We start from the raw sequence: 10,216 nt of genomic DNA, 5'->3' as shown, positions 1-10,216 counted from the left end.
GAAAAGCCACCACCGCCACCACCAAGCAATACGCACCACAACGCAGCACCACACAAATCCCTCAAAAACACTCAACGCACGTTTCGCGCCGACACCGGAGCATCCTCAGGAGATGGAGACCTTACAATGCACAATTGCAAATTTTGCAAATTTCACAATATAAAGAAAGAAAAAAAAATTTTTTGAAAGCTGTGCCACACATCTATCTCGATATGTAAATATCGGATGCAGACTTATCTGTTTCAGCGGATGATAGCAAATTAACGGATAGATACGGATCGCACGGAGTAGGTCATAGGTGAGCAACGAGAAACGAGTGTGTACTTGGGACAGTATTATCGCTGGGCTATGAGCGAGTGCGCTAGTGCAACGGGCGAGTAGTCGCCCATTATACATTAATCCCTGTGCAAACACGCGAGTAATTCGTCCGCGAAGCGAGCTCGCTGAGCGAATTTTTCTATGATATCTCTACTCGCTGCGAGTGAGCTGAAGAGTGGAGAGAGTTTTCGCCGGCAGCAGATATTCACTCTGCCGGCAGTGTGCACTATTAATTTTATCCATCTACGGAATCATAATACTCGTGTATCGGATTTTCGTTTCTTGGGCGAGAAAATAGTCGATAGCTCATTGGGATACTGCCTAAGTCAAAATTTTGTCTAATGTGGTGAATACGTGGAAAAGTCGATGTCCTTTTAATGTGACATGGAGTCACGAAGCGAAATCGCGTTCCCATGGTAAGGGGTTATCCTGAGCCCATCTCAAGGAACCTGTTGCTACGAAACGAGCAGTTAAGCTTCTACTTGAACGTAAAAATATCCCGACCCGAATTCTACGCTGGTGAAACAATAATGTTTCTAATAAAATCCTTCGTAGGACGCTTGTGGTTAGTTTTCAGTTTAGTCTGGCATAGCAAACTTTAAGAGCAGTTTTTTTTAATCCTAGGTATATTATTTTTGGTGAAATTGTGACGGCAAATTACATAACGGCTTTTCAGATATGTACCTATATTATATACTAGCCGATGCCCGCGACTTCGCCCGCGTGGATTTAGGTTTTTCGAAATCCCGTGGGAACTCTTTGATTTTCCGGGATAAAAAGTAGCCTTAAGTCGCGGGCGTCAGCTAGTATATTATAATAGGCTCTGTTCTTCAAGGTTCAATGAAACAAATTGTTCTTCGAGGATTTGTTAAGTAACTGACTGACATAAAAATTAAAATAAACGTGTATTTCAACTTCAAGCACGAGTTGAGATTATCTTTATGTTTCAAGCTCAGGTCAATGGGAGAGAACAAAATATTTATAACTAATGGAAATAAAATATTATCGTTTTTAGGGTTCCTTCCGTACCTCAAAAGGAACAATCATGAAAGGCAGGTTTAAGTAGATCTTATAGCACATAGATGGTACAGATCCCTTTGTGTACAAGTCCGACTCGCGCTTGACCGATTTTTTTAAAATCTCCCGTTTCACTTTAACAAGGCAGTAAGCGTTATTTTTTATAGAGAAAGTAGCCCAAAAAGTATAATATTTTTATATACAAATCCATACTACAGTTATAGTCGGCAGGAAATATTTTACATCGACATTTAGAAAGAGATTTCGGCTTCGTAGAGCGTTGTCTCTGTCACTCATACCTATGTGTGACGTTTTGCCGGTCTCAACGACACTGGCAATCCCCTGCCAGACGCCCTTTTTAGGGTTCCGTACCTCAAAAGGAAAAACGGAACCCTTATAGGATCACTTTGTTGTCTGTCTTGTCTGTCAAGAAACCTATAGGGTACTTCCCGTTGACCTAGAATCATGTTTGTAGGTAGGTAGGTCTTATAGTACAAGTACAGGAATAAATCTGAAAACCGCGAATTTGTGGTTACATCATTTAAAAAAAAATTAAAATGTATTTCAATTTTGAAAATAAGATAACTATACCAAGTGGGGTATCATATTATGGAACGCTTTTACCTGTACATCCTAAAACAGATTTTTATTTATTTTTACTGTTTTTGATTTATCGTGCAAAATGTTGAAAAAAACACCCGAGTACGGAACGGTTTTACACCTTTATTACCTGTTATCTTCCAAATCCACCATGATCCAAACCTCATAGTAGCTGATCGATCCTCCCTGCTTTGGGAACAATACGCAGAGGATCTTTCAGTTTTTATAAAATAACGAAGGTCTGGCACGCGTTGGCTCCTAGTCCATATAATATCTTATAACTAATAATACTAAAATTAGGTTAGTTACATCAAGTTCCGTCTTTGTCAAGTTGATTTAATAAACTAACTTAAGAGGGCTCTCTCCGTCACTCGTTTCATACAAACGTAGTTCCAATTTTATTTGAATATTAAGCAACCAAAGTCCATGAAATTTTGCAGACATATTCTAGAAACTAATATCTATGTCTGTGGTTTTCCAGATTTCTGTTAAAATATTCGGTTTCACAGTTACGCGGTCTTAAAAATTTACATACAAATCTTTGAGCCCCTGTAATTTTGAAACTACATATTTTTAGAAAAATCTAAAACACCACAGACACAGATATTAGTTTCTAGAATATGTCTGCAAAATTTCATGGACTTTGGTTGCTTAATACTCAAATGAAATTGGAACTACGACTGTATGAAACGAGTGACGGAGAGAGCCCTGTTAATCTATTTCGTCATCACAAAGTAATAACCAATTTTCTTGTTAATTTATATTGCTTGCTTTAATTTAAGGTTAGGTAAGTAAATACGCAAGTAATTTATGAAATAATTATATTTTAAAAAGTGGGACAATTGATAATAGGTAATAATGGAATCTCAATAAGATCGCGTGCACACTGGCTTTGGATTATTTTGCTGATAAAATTAAGTAATAGGGGCTTTAAAAGTTCAAATGTTAAGTTTAAAAAGATCTGAAACAACAGCTAAGTAATTAGTGAGCAGCTTAAAATAATGATCGGGCATAGAATACGTATTATGCTTTCCGAAGGTACCCATAGTCTTGATAGTCTTGTGCTAAGTTTTCCTATATGAAATACATAAAAAACTGTGTTTGTCTGTCTGTCTATTCGTCAACTACGCGTACCATTCATCCGATTGAGTTAAAACTTTGTACAGTTATTGTTGGGACTAGCGTGAAAGGGTTTGATACAGTAGAAATAAATTATTTTTGTTTTTAAGGGGCCCTTTTAAGTTTTCATCATGTCATGTCCGTCCGAATGACCTTTTATCCTTCCGTCCGCAGTTCAACAAGAGACTATTAGCACTAGAAAGCTGTAATTTGAAATGGGTATAAGTACATATTAATCCCACGGAAAAAGTGGTAAAATGAAATCTATAAAAAAACCATGTGTAAACCATTTTTCGAATTAGGGATTCAGTGATTTCGCACAACATCAAATCAAAACACATTTTTTCATAAATCGCACCGGTCAATAACCTAACTCCTACCTTTATTCCCAGTCAATTTTATTCAGACTAATAAAGATTAAACTGCCTTTAATTCGCGCAAAAACTCTACCAATTACACTAAACGATAATCGCTCCAAAACTAAAGTTCCGCCTTTTCATATAATTAACTATCATTGTAAACCACAAAATTGGTGTCATTATGCAACCTCCTTAAGCTCCTAACTTTTTATTCGATAAGCAATCTTAAGATCTTCGCAATAAAGTTTATTTTACAATATCAATAATGCCGTGCTAGACTTCTTTAGTCAAAAAGCAACAAGGCCTCTTTCCTCTAAAGAGAGAAGCTTTAGACATCGTTCTGAAAAACGAAACGAGACCATTGGGCCCATAAATAACAAGTTTCATGAAAGTGGCCGTGAAATGCTCATTTGTTAATCGATTGTACGTTTTTCACTTAAGAAACGTACAATAGATGTATGATTCCGTGTATAAAAGAGATAAAAGTATTGATAGTCGATCGCTGACTTGCACACTGCCGGCGAGAATTTTCTCTCCACAAGTTTCTCGCAGTGACAAAGGCAATAAAAGAAAAACTCGCTCAGCAACGCTCTTTTGGTGGTCAAAACACTCGTACCCTTCGCGTAGGGATTAATAAATAATTAATGTGTGACAGGCGATGCACTCGTACACTCGCCTATAGCCCAGCGACAAAACTATTCCAACTACACACTCACTTTTCGTTACTCGCCAACTTGTTTCTAGTTTATAGCTCTACCCGTTTCTCGCTAATCAGACAAATGCTTTAGAATGGATTTTTTTCAAAACAACAACATTTTGTCTCTGAAAGTGCTATATCTATGACTACTCCTGGGCGTGCAACTCGATGGTTTTAGATGTGTACTGAATAGTAACTACTTCGAATTTCTATGTTAAATTTTACCAGCATTGCAATTGTAAATATGTTTTTTCTTGCGCGCCCAGATGCTTCTTTGAATTTTAATTCGGAAAAGCGATTTCTCCATAGTTAATTGTGGTTTCTATATTGTTATCTTTTATTATTTATTACACGAGCAGCGACTCTGGCCTACTTACGACGGTGTAAATAAATTATTTATAAAACTAGCTGATGCCCGCAGCTTCGCCCGCGTGGATTGGTCAGATCCCCTGCAGCATCAGGATTGAGGAGTTGGAATCCAAATTTTTTATGAAACAATGTCGCTAAGTTCCTCTATCGATTAAAAAAAAAATTACGCAAATCGGTTCAGAAATCTCAGAGATTTCGGTGTACATAGGTAGAAAAACACAACTCCCTTTTTGAAAGTCGGTTAAAAAAGTAGCCTATGTTACACCCTGGTCAATCCTCTACTTGTCTGTGAAAATCCCGTCAAAATCGGTTCAGCCGTTCCAAAGATTAGCCTTTTCAAACAGACAGACAGACAACAGACAGACAGACAGACAGACAAAAATTTTAAAAACGTGTGATTCAGTTAAGGTATCGTTCAAATAACCCTATGAGCTTAATATGAGATAGTTATTTTGAAATTACAGACAGACACTCCAATTTTATTTATTAGTATAGATATCAACTTTATGGTTTTATAGTAAGTACAACTATATTGGAATGCTACTTTTCATATATTATAATGTACGTGTGTGTGTGAATATAGGGTTCTAATAATAATTTTCATCACAATATTAAACCAACTTACGCCTTTCACCATATTTTTCTCTCAAATCCAAAAAGTGTAAGGAAATAATAAAACGAGACAGCATCGCTGGTGCAGCGAAAACAGAAAATTAGCATAATGCAGCTAGGGTTACCATGATTATAGATGTAAAAGGTAAACTAATTTGTAATGTTATCTACTCTATTTCAACCACAGAACACTGTAATAGAAACGGTATTTGCTGTGGTACTAAAACAGCAAATAGCACGTCTATTGTCAGTGGCTAAAACAAACTTTGCAAAGTGAAGTACAGTCTTTTTGATAACTACTTACTTAAACTCAGCTTTATGTACTTTGAAATAACGTCGAAATTAGTACACTGAAAACAAAACACTGAGTTGCGCCTGGGCATGCCTGACGTCGCATCACCACCGAAATGCCAAAGTAAATAAAGCTTAGTTTGAATAGAAATGACTATCAGCTCCAATGTCCACAAATGTCCACAAGTTTTAAGTCGCGTCCTATGGGGCGGACTAAGATGTGTCTCTTTGATGGACAAAATTCGTAACGAGGTAATCCGAAGGAGAGCCAAATAACCGACATAGCTCAAGAAATTAGCAACCTGAAGAGGCAGTAGCCAGGCCATGTCTGTTACAAACGTGTTCTGACTTCTGGAATAGAGACCGTGTACCAGCAAGCGCAGTGTGGGACGATCTTGGATCCGTTGGAATGGCGACCAGAAGAAGGTAGCGGGAATTAGGTGAATGAGGAAGGTAGAGGACCGTGTTTGCTGGCGCGTACCCGCGAAGGCTTATGTCTTGCAGTGGACGCAACCAGCCGCATACCAGCAAGCGCAGTGAGGGACGACCTTTGATCGGAGTGACGACCATAAGAAGGTGGCGGGAATTGGGTGAATGAGGAAGGTGGAGGACCATGTTTGCTGGCGCGTACCCGCGAAGGCTTATATCCTGCAGTGGACGCAACCAGCCGCATACCAGCAAGCGCAATGTGGGACGACCTTTGATCGGACTGACGACTATAAAAAGGTAGCGGGAATTGGGTGGATGAGGAAGGTGGAGGACCATGTTTGCTGGCGCGTACCCGCGAAGGCTTATATCCTGCAGTGGACGCAACCAGCCGCATACCAGCAAGCGTAGTGTGGGAGGACCTTCGATCGGACTGACGACTACAAGAAGGTGGCGGGAATTGGGTGAATGAGGAAGGTGGAGGACCGTGTTTGCTGGCGCGTCCCCGCGAAGGCTTATGTCCTGCAGTGGACGCAACCAGCCGCATACCAGCAAGCGCAATGTGGGACGACCTTTAATCGGACTGACGACTATAAAAAGGTAGCGGGAATTGGGTGGATGAGGAAGGCGGTGGACCGGGTATGATGGCGCGCTCTCGATAAGGCCTATGTCAAGCTGTCGACGAAAACAAGCTGATTGATTGATTGATTGATAACAAGTGTTGGCAACACCTCGTTCTCACGTTCGGTGTTGCTTGGTGTTGGTGGTTATGCTGTGGTCGTGACGTCAGAGCCCCCTCCATCGAGACGAAAAAGATGGCGCTAGGGCGAGGACGTGGCGTGGAACGACAAGCTTCAGTTGCTGTTTGCGCTCCGACCGATTTACATTGCATTATACGGGTTGATTTTACTATCTGAGAGTTTAATTGTTAACATCAGAAGTGTGTAGTAACTTACGCTTTGAGGAAAAATCGGTCGAAACGCAAATGTACTTTTCCACCTAGAGGTCTTCAAGTGCCAGGACACCGTCGGCCGCGATGGAAACGTAATAAGGTATCTCGTAAAGATACCGAAACTGTGAGTACTTTGAATAATTATTAAAGATTAAGTGAATATGGTTTAAATTACTAAATCGTATTCTCAAACTTTTGTATAGTCAGGTGAGATAATTCGTTACTAAACTAAGTTGAAGGTATCAGCTAAAAGTCTGGCACGATTTAATATTGCGTACAGTCTATAAGTGGTCCTCGTGGGAATAGTGATCGGTAAACGAAATTGTCTTTTAGTTCCAAAACCAAAGGAATATGTTTTTAAAATGGTTAATTTTTAGTTTGTTCGAATTTTATTTTGGAACTAAATGTTAAATTCACGTTTGTCTCAACTTTTTTTTCGAACAAAATATTATTTAAATTATAGTGGGTCAATTATTATAGTAGCATCAGTAATATACGTCCTTAGAAGATAATAATTTAAAAACATGTGACGATTGAGCTAGTTATTTACATAGAAGTTTTTATAATAAAAATATTAAACATGTGGGTAGTATACGTGACGAACAAGTTAAAATGTTATAGTGGTAGTGGTAAAAGTAATCGAAGAATGTCTTAGGTTAGTCAAACTTCACAAGTGAAATGTTAGCTCAGATATAAATCATGATAACCAATCCCGAACTCGTATACTGAAATGAAATGAAATTTATTTATTTGCTGAATATCAGTTGTTGAGTTCAAAATTATAACTAAGTAGCGACCTTCATATTCTACTTCATAAGCATGCAAATATTTAATACTCATCAGGAATAATCCGTACAAATAATCCTGATGAGACCAAAAAGTGAATTAATTTCTATGGTAACATGTCTCTTAATTAAATGTCAATATTAATATTATAATAATAAGTTATTATATTAATTGTAAGTAAATGTTACATAATATATGGGGTTAAAAAGTGTATATTTTTGATACATGTCACGAGGCGTTTATGGATACCGGAAGTAGTTGTCCGCGCATATCAAAATCGTTAGTAAAGGGATTTCAGTTTAAAAACATTTATTTATCAATAAAGAGCATAACAGTCTTTTAGATATCAGGAATTACAGCTATTTACATTTACAATGGTAGGTACTTACGCACATGATATCAAGTGTTTATTTTAGTACTTCATATTATCTACATTGAATAATTGTGTGGGTAAGTAATAACATCCATACGTTTATAATACTAGTTTTTAGGGAAGTTTTCGTAATTGTTCTTCTTTTAAAACATAATTGGGAGTGTATATATCCTGTTATTATTTTCCTGATAGGAATACAAGTTTGAAGCGCGTACGAGTGACTTATATTTAGAATTTTCGTATCTTTATAGAGGTAATTCTTTATTCTTTCTTTATTTGCATTCATGTCTTACATCATAAATAAAAAAATATCATAATATTACAACATGAAGCCCCGTTGGGACGTTGCAAAGTAAAACATATGTAAATAATCAAAGGTAATATTACAATTCTTATGAAATATGAAATATGAATAGCAAAAATTATGAATTAATTATATGGTCATTAAATAAAAATTAAATAAAAAGGTCACATATAAATAAAGATTATGGGAGTTTTCAAATTATGTCCTATTATAACTAATCAGACTTTAAAAAAAAGTACTTACAAATAAAAAGTGGTTAACAAAGTTATTACAATCTTCTTATATCGTATTATCATATTATTGAGGTATATTCATTCAATAGTTCATGCACACTATAGTAACATTTTTGGATTAGCCATTTTTTTTTTAGTTTTGTTTAAATATTGTTTCTTTTGTTTCATCTATTATTATTGCTATACAGGTTATTTAAATCAGTAAATATTTAAAAAGAGCCTTTGTTGCAGTTTTAAATAAGTACTGTACAGGTTTACCTTAGTGCTACCTAAGTAAATAATTAATTAGATAGATAATAACTTTAAATTATTACAGTAAAGATTATTTACATATGAAGTTTTAGTTTTATTTTTTTATATTCTGCGTGCTCATCGACATAGGCATCCCCTTTTCGATATACTATTCAATATACAATAGAATAGAATAGACTAGAATAGAATATGATATAATAATTCAAGTAAATTTTTACAAATGCTTTTGAATCGTCAAAATAATTTACCATGCATTACAATATGATGTTTGACTAGATCGTTATAATATTAGGGCGTACTTTTGGCATACAAGATGAATAATTTTACGTAAGGTTTCTATTATTATACTATATATAGCTCAATTACCACTCACTGACTCACTCACTCATTGACATAATTGTTCTCCTAGAATGAGACGGAAAATGATATAATGATGTAGGGGAGATGTGTTCGGTTTCGGGAACCCTCTGGGGAAAAATTATGACATTTCAGAAAAACAAGATGGCGGCCGAGGTGATTTTTGCAGCTCCGTTGTTTTCCAACCGATTTTGTTTAAACTCGCAACTATTTAGGAAAGTAAAAAACAGTTAATAGAAAAGGTAGAGAAAATTGGAAAAACAAAATGGCGGCCGAGCTGGAGAGTTTTCAAAATTTTCATTTTTCGATCCCTAACCGCGGCGCCACTGATCCAAGACGGAGAAGTCGAGGATAATTATTTTTTCGTGTTTCGCCCACAATTATCCTGTATTTTGACAAAACGGGAGTGATTTTTAAAAATTCAAGATGGCGGCTGTCGTGGCGGCCGTTTTGTTAGAGGTACGAAAAAACGCAATTTTAAAAGTTAAATATCTGAAAGTTGGCAACATCGGAGCGATTCAGCTTCTATGTAGCGATTGTACGTATAGGCTCGAGGTATAGATTGGAGGAAAAAAATTACCCCATTTTTCGGGAAATTTCAAGATTTTCGGGAAACTGTAAAAAATCGAAATACGGACTTTTCGCAAAATCCGAGTATGAGCGATTACGTGTTTTGCTCGTACAAATGACATTTGGGTATTTTTGTCACCGGAGACTGGCAACACTGGAATTTATCAAAGTAAAAGTGATTTTCGACACGGTCTTTTTCACGGTATCCCCTTTCGCGTGGGTGCGAGCGAGAGGAAAGATTGAAACGTCATCGGGAGCGGTATATCCTGTAGTTAATAGGAAAATTATGAAACGGTGTAAAATTTTTCTGTGAAAGGAGTTGGCGGCCATTTTGTATTTTTTTTTACTTTTCGAAATTTTGATCACGTTTTTGAGGCAGTTGGCAACATTTTGGAAAGTCAGAATGTATGAATCGATTGTGTATCTCGGCTTGCAGTATGGAGATATGCAACCGGTGTTGCCACTTTTGGGGAGATTTTCGAGATTTTCAACTAGAAAACTCCTGTAAAATTTTGTATGAAAAATTTTTTTTTCACTGATGGTGTCGTATAGAAAACAAAAAGTTAGTAAGCCAAAATTAT

At 36.7% G+C, this 10,216-nt stretch overlaps 1 protein-coding gene across 1 annotated transcript in view; it reads right to left on the bottom strand.

The window, feature by feature from the left end:
* LOC123864423 overlaps positions 1 to 10,216 on the bottom strand; it is a 158,324-nt gene that overhangs the window by 96,335 nt on the left and 51,773 nt on the right. The window lies entirely within an intron of this gene.

The sequence above is a fragment of the Maniola jurtina genome, chromosome 4 (genome assembly GCF_905333055.1).
Source record: "Maniola jurtina chromosome 4, ilManJurt1.1, whole genome shotgun sequence".
NCBI lineage: Eukaryota > Metazoa > Arthropoda > Insecta > Lepidoptera > Nymphalidae > Maniola > Maniola jurtina.
The sequence above is the reverse complement of the archived record's forward strand: the minus strand, read 5'-3'. Positions and strand labels throughout refer to the sequence as shown.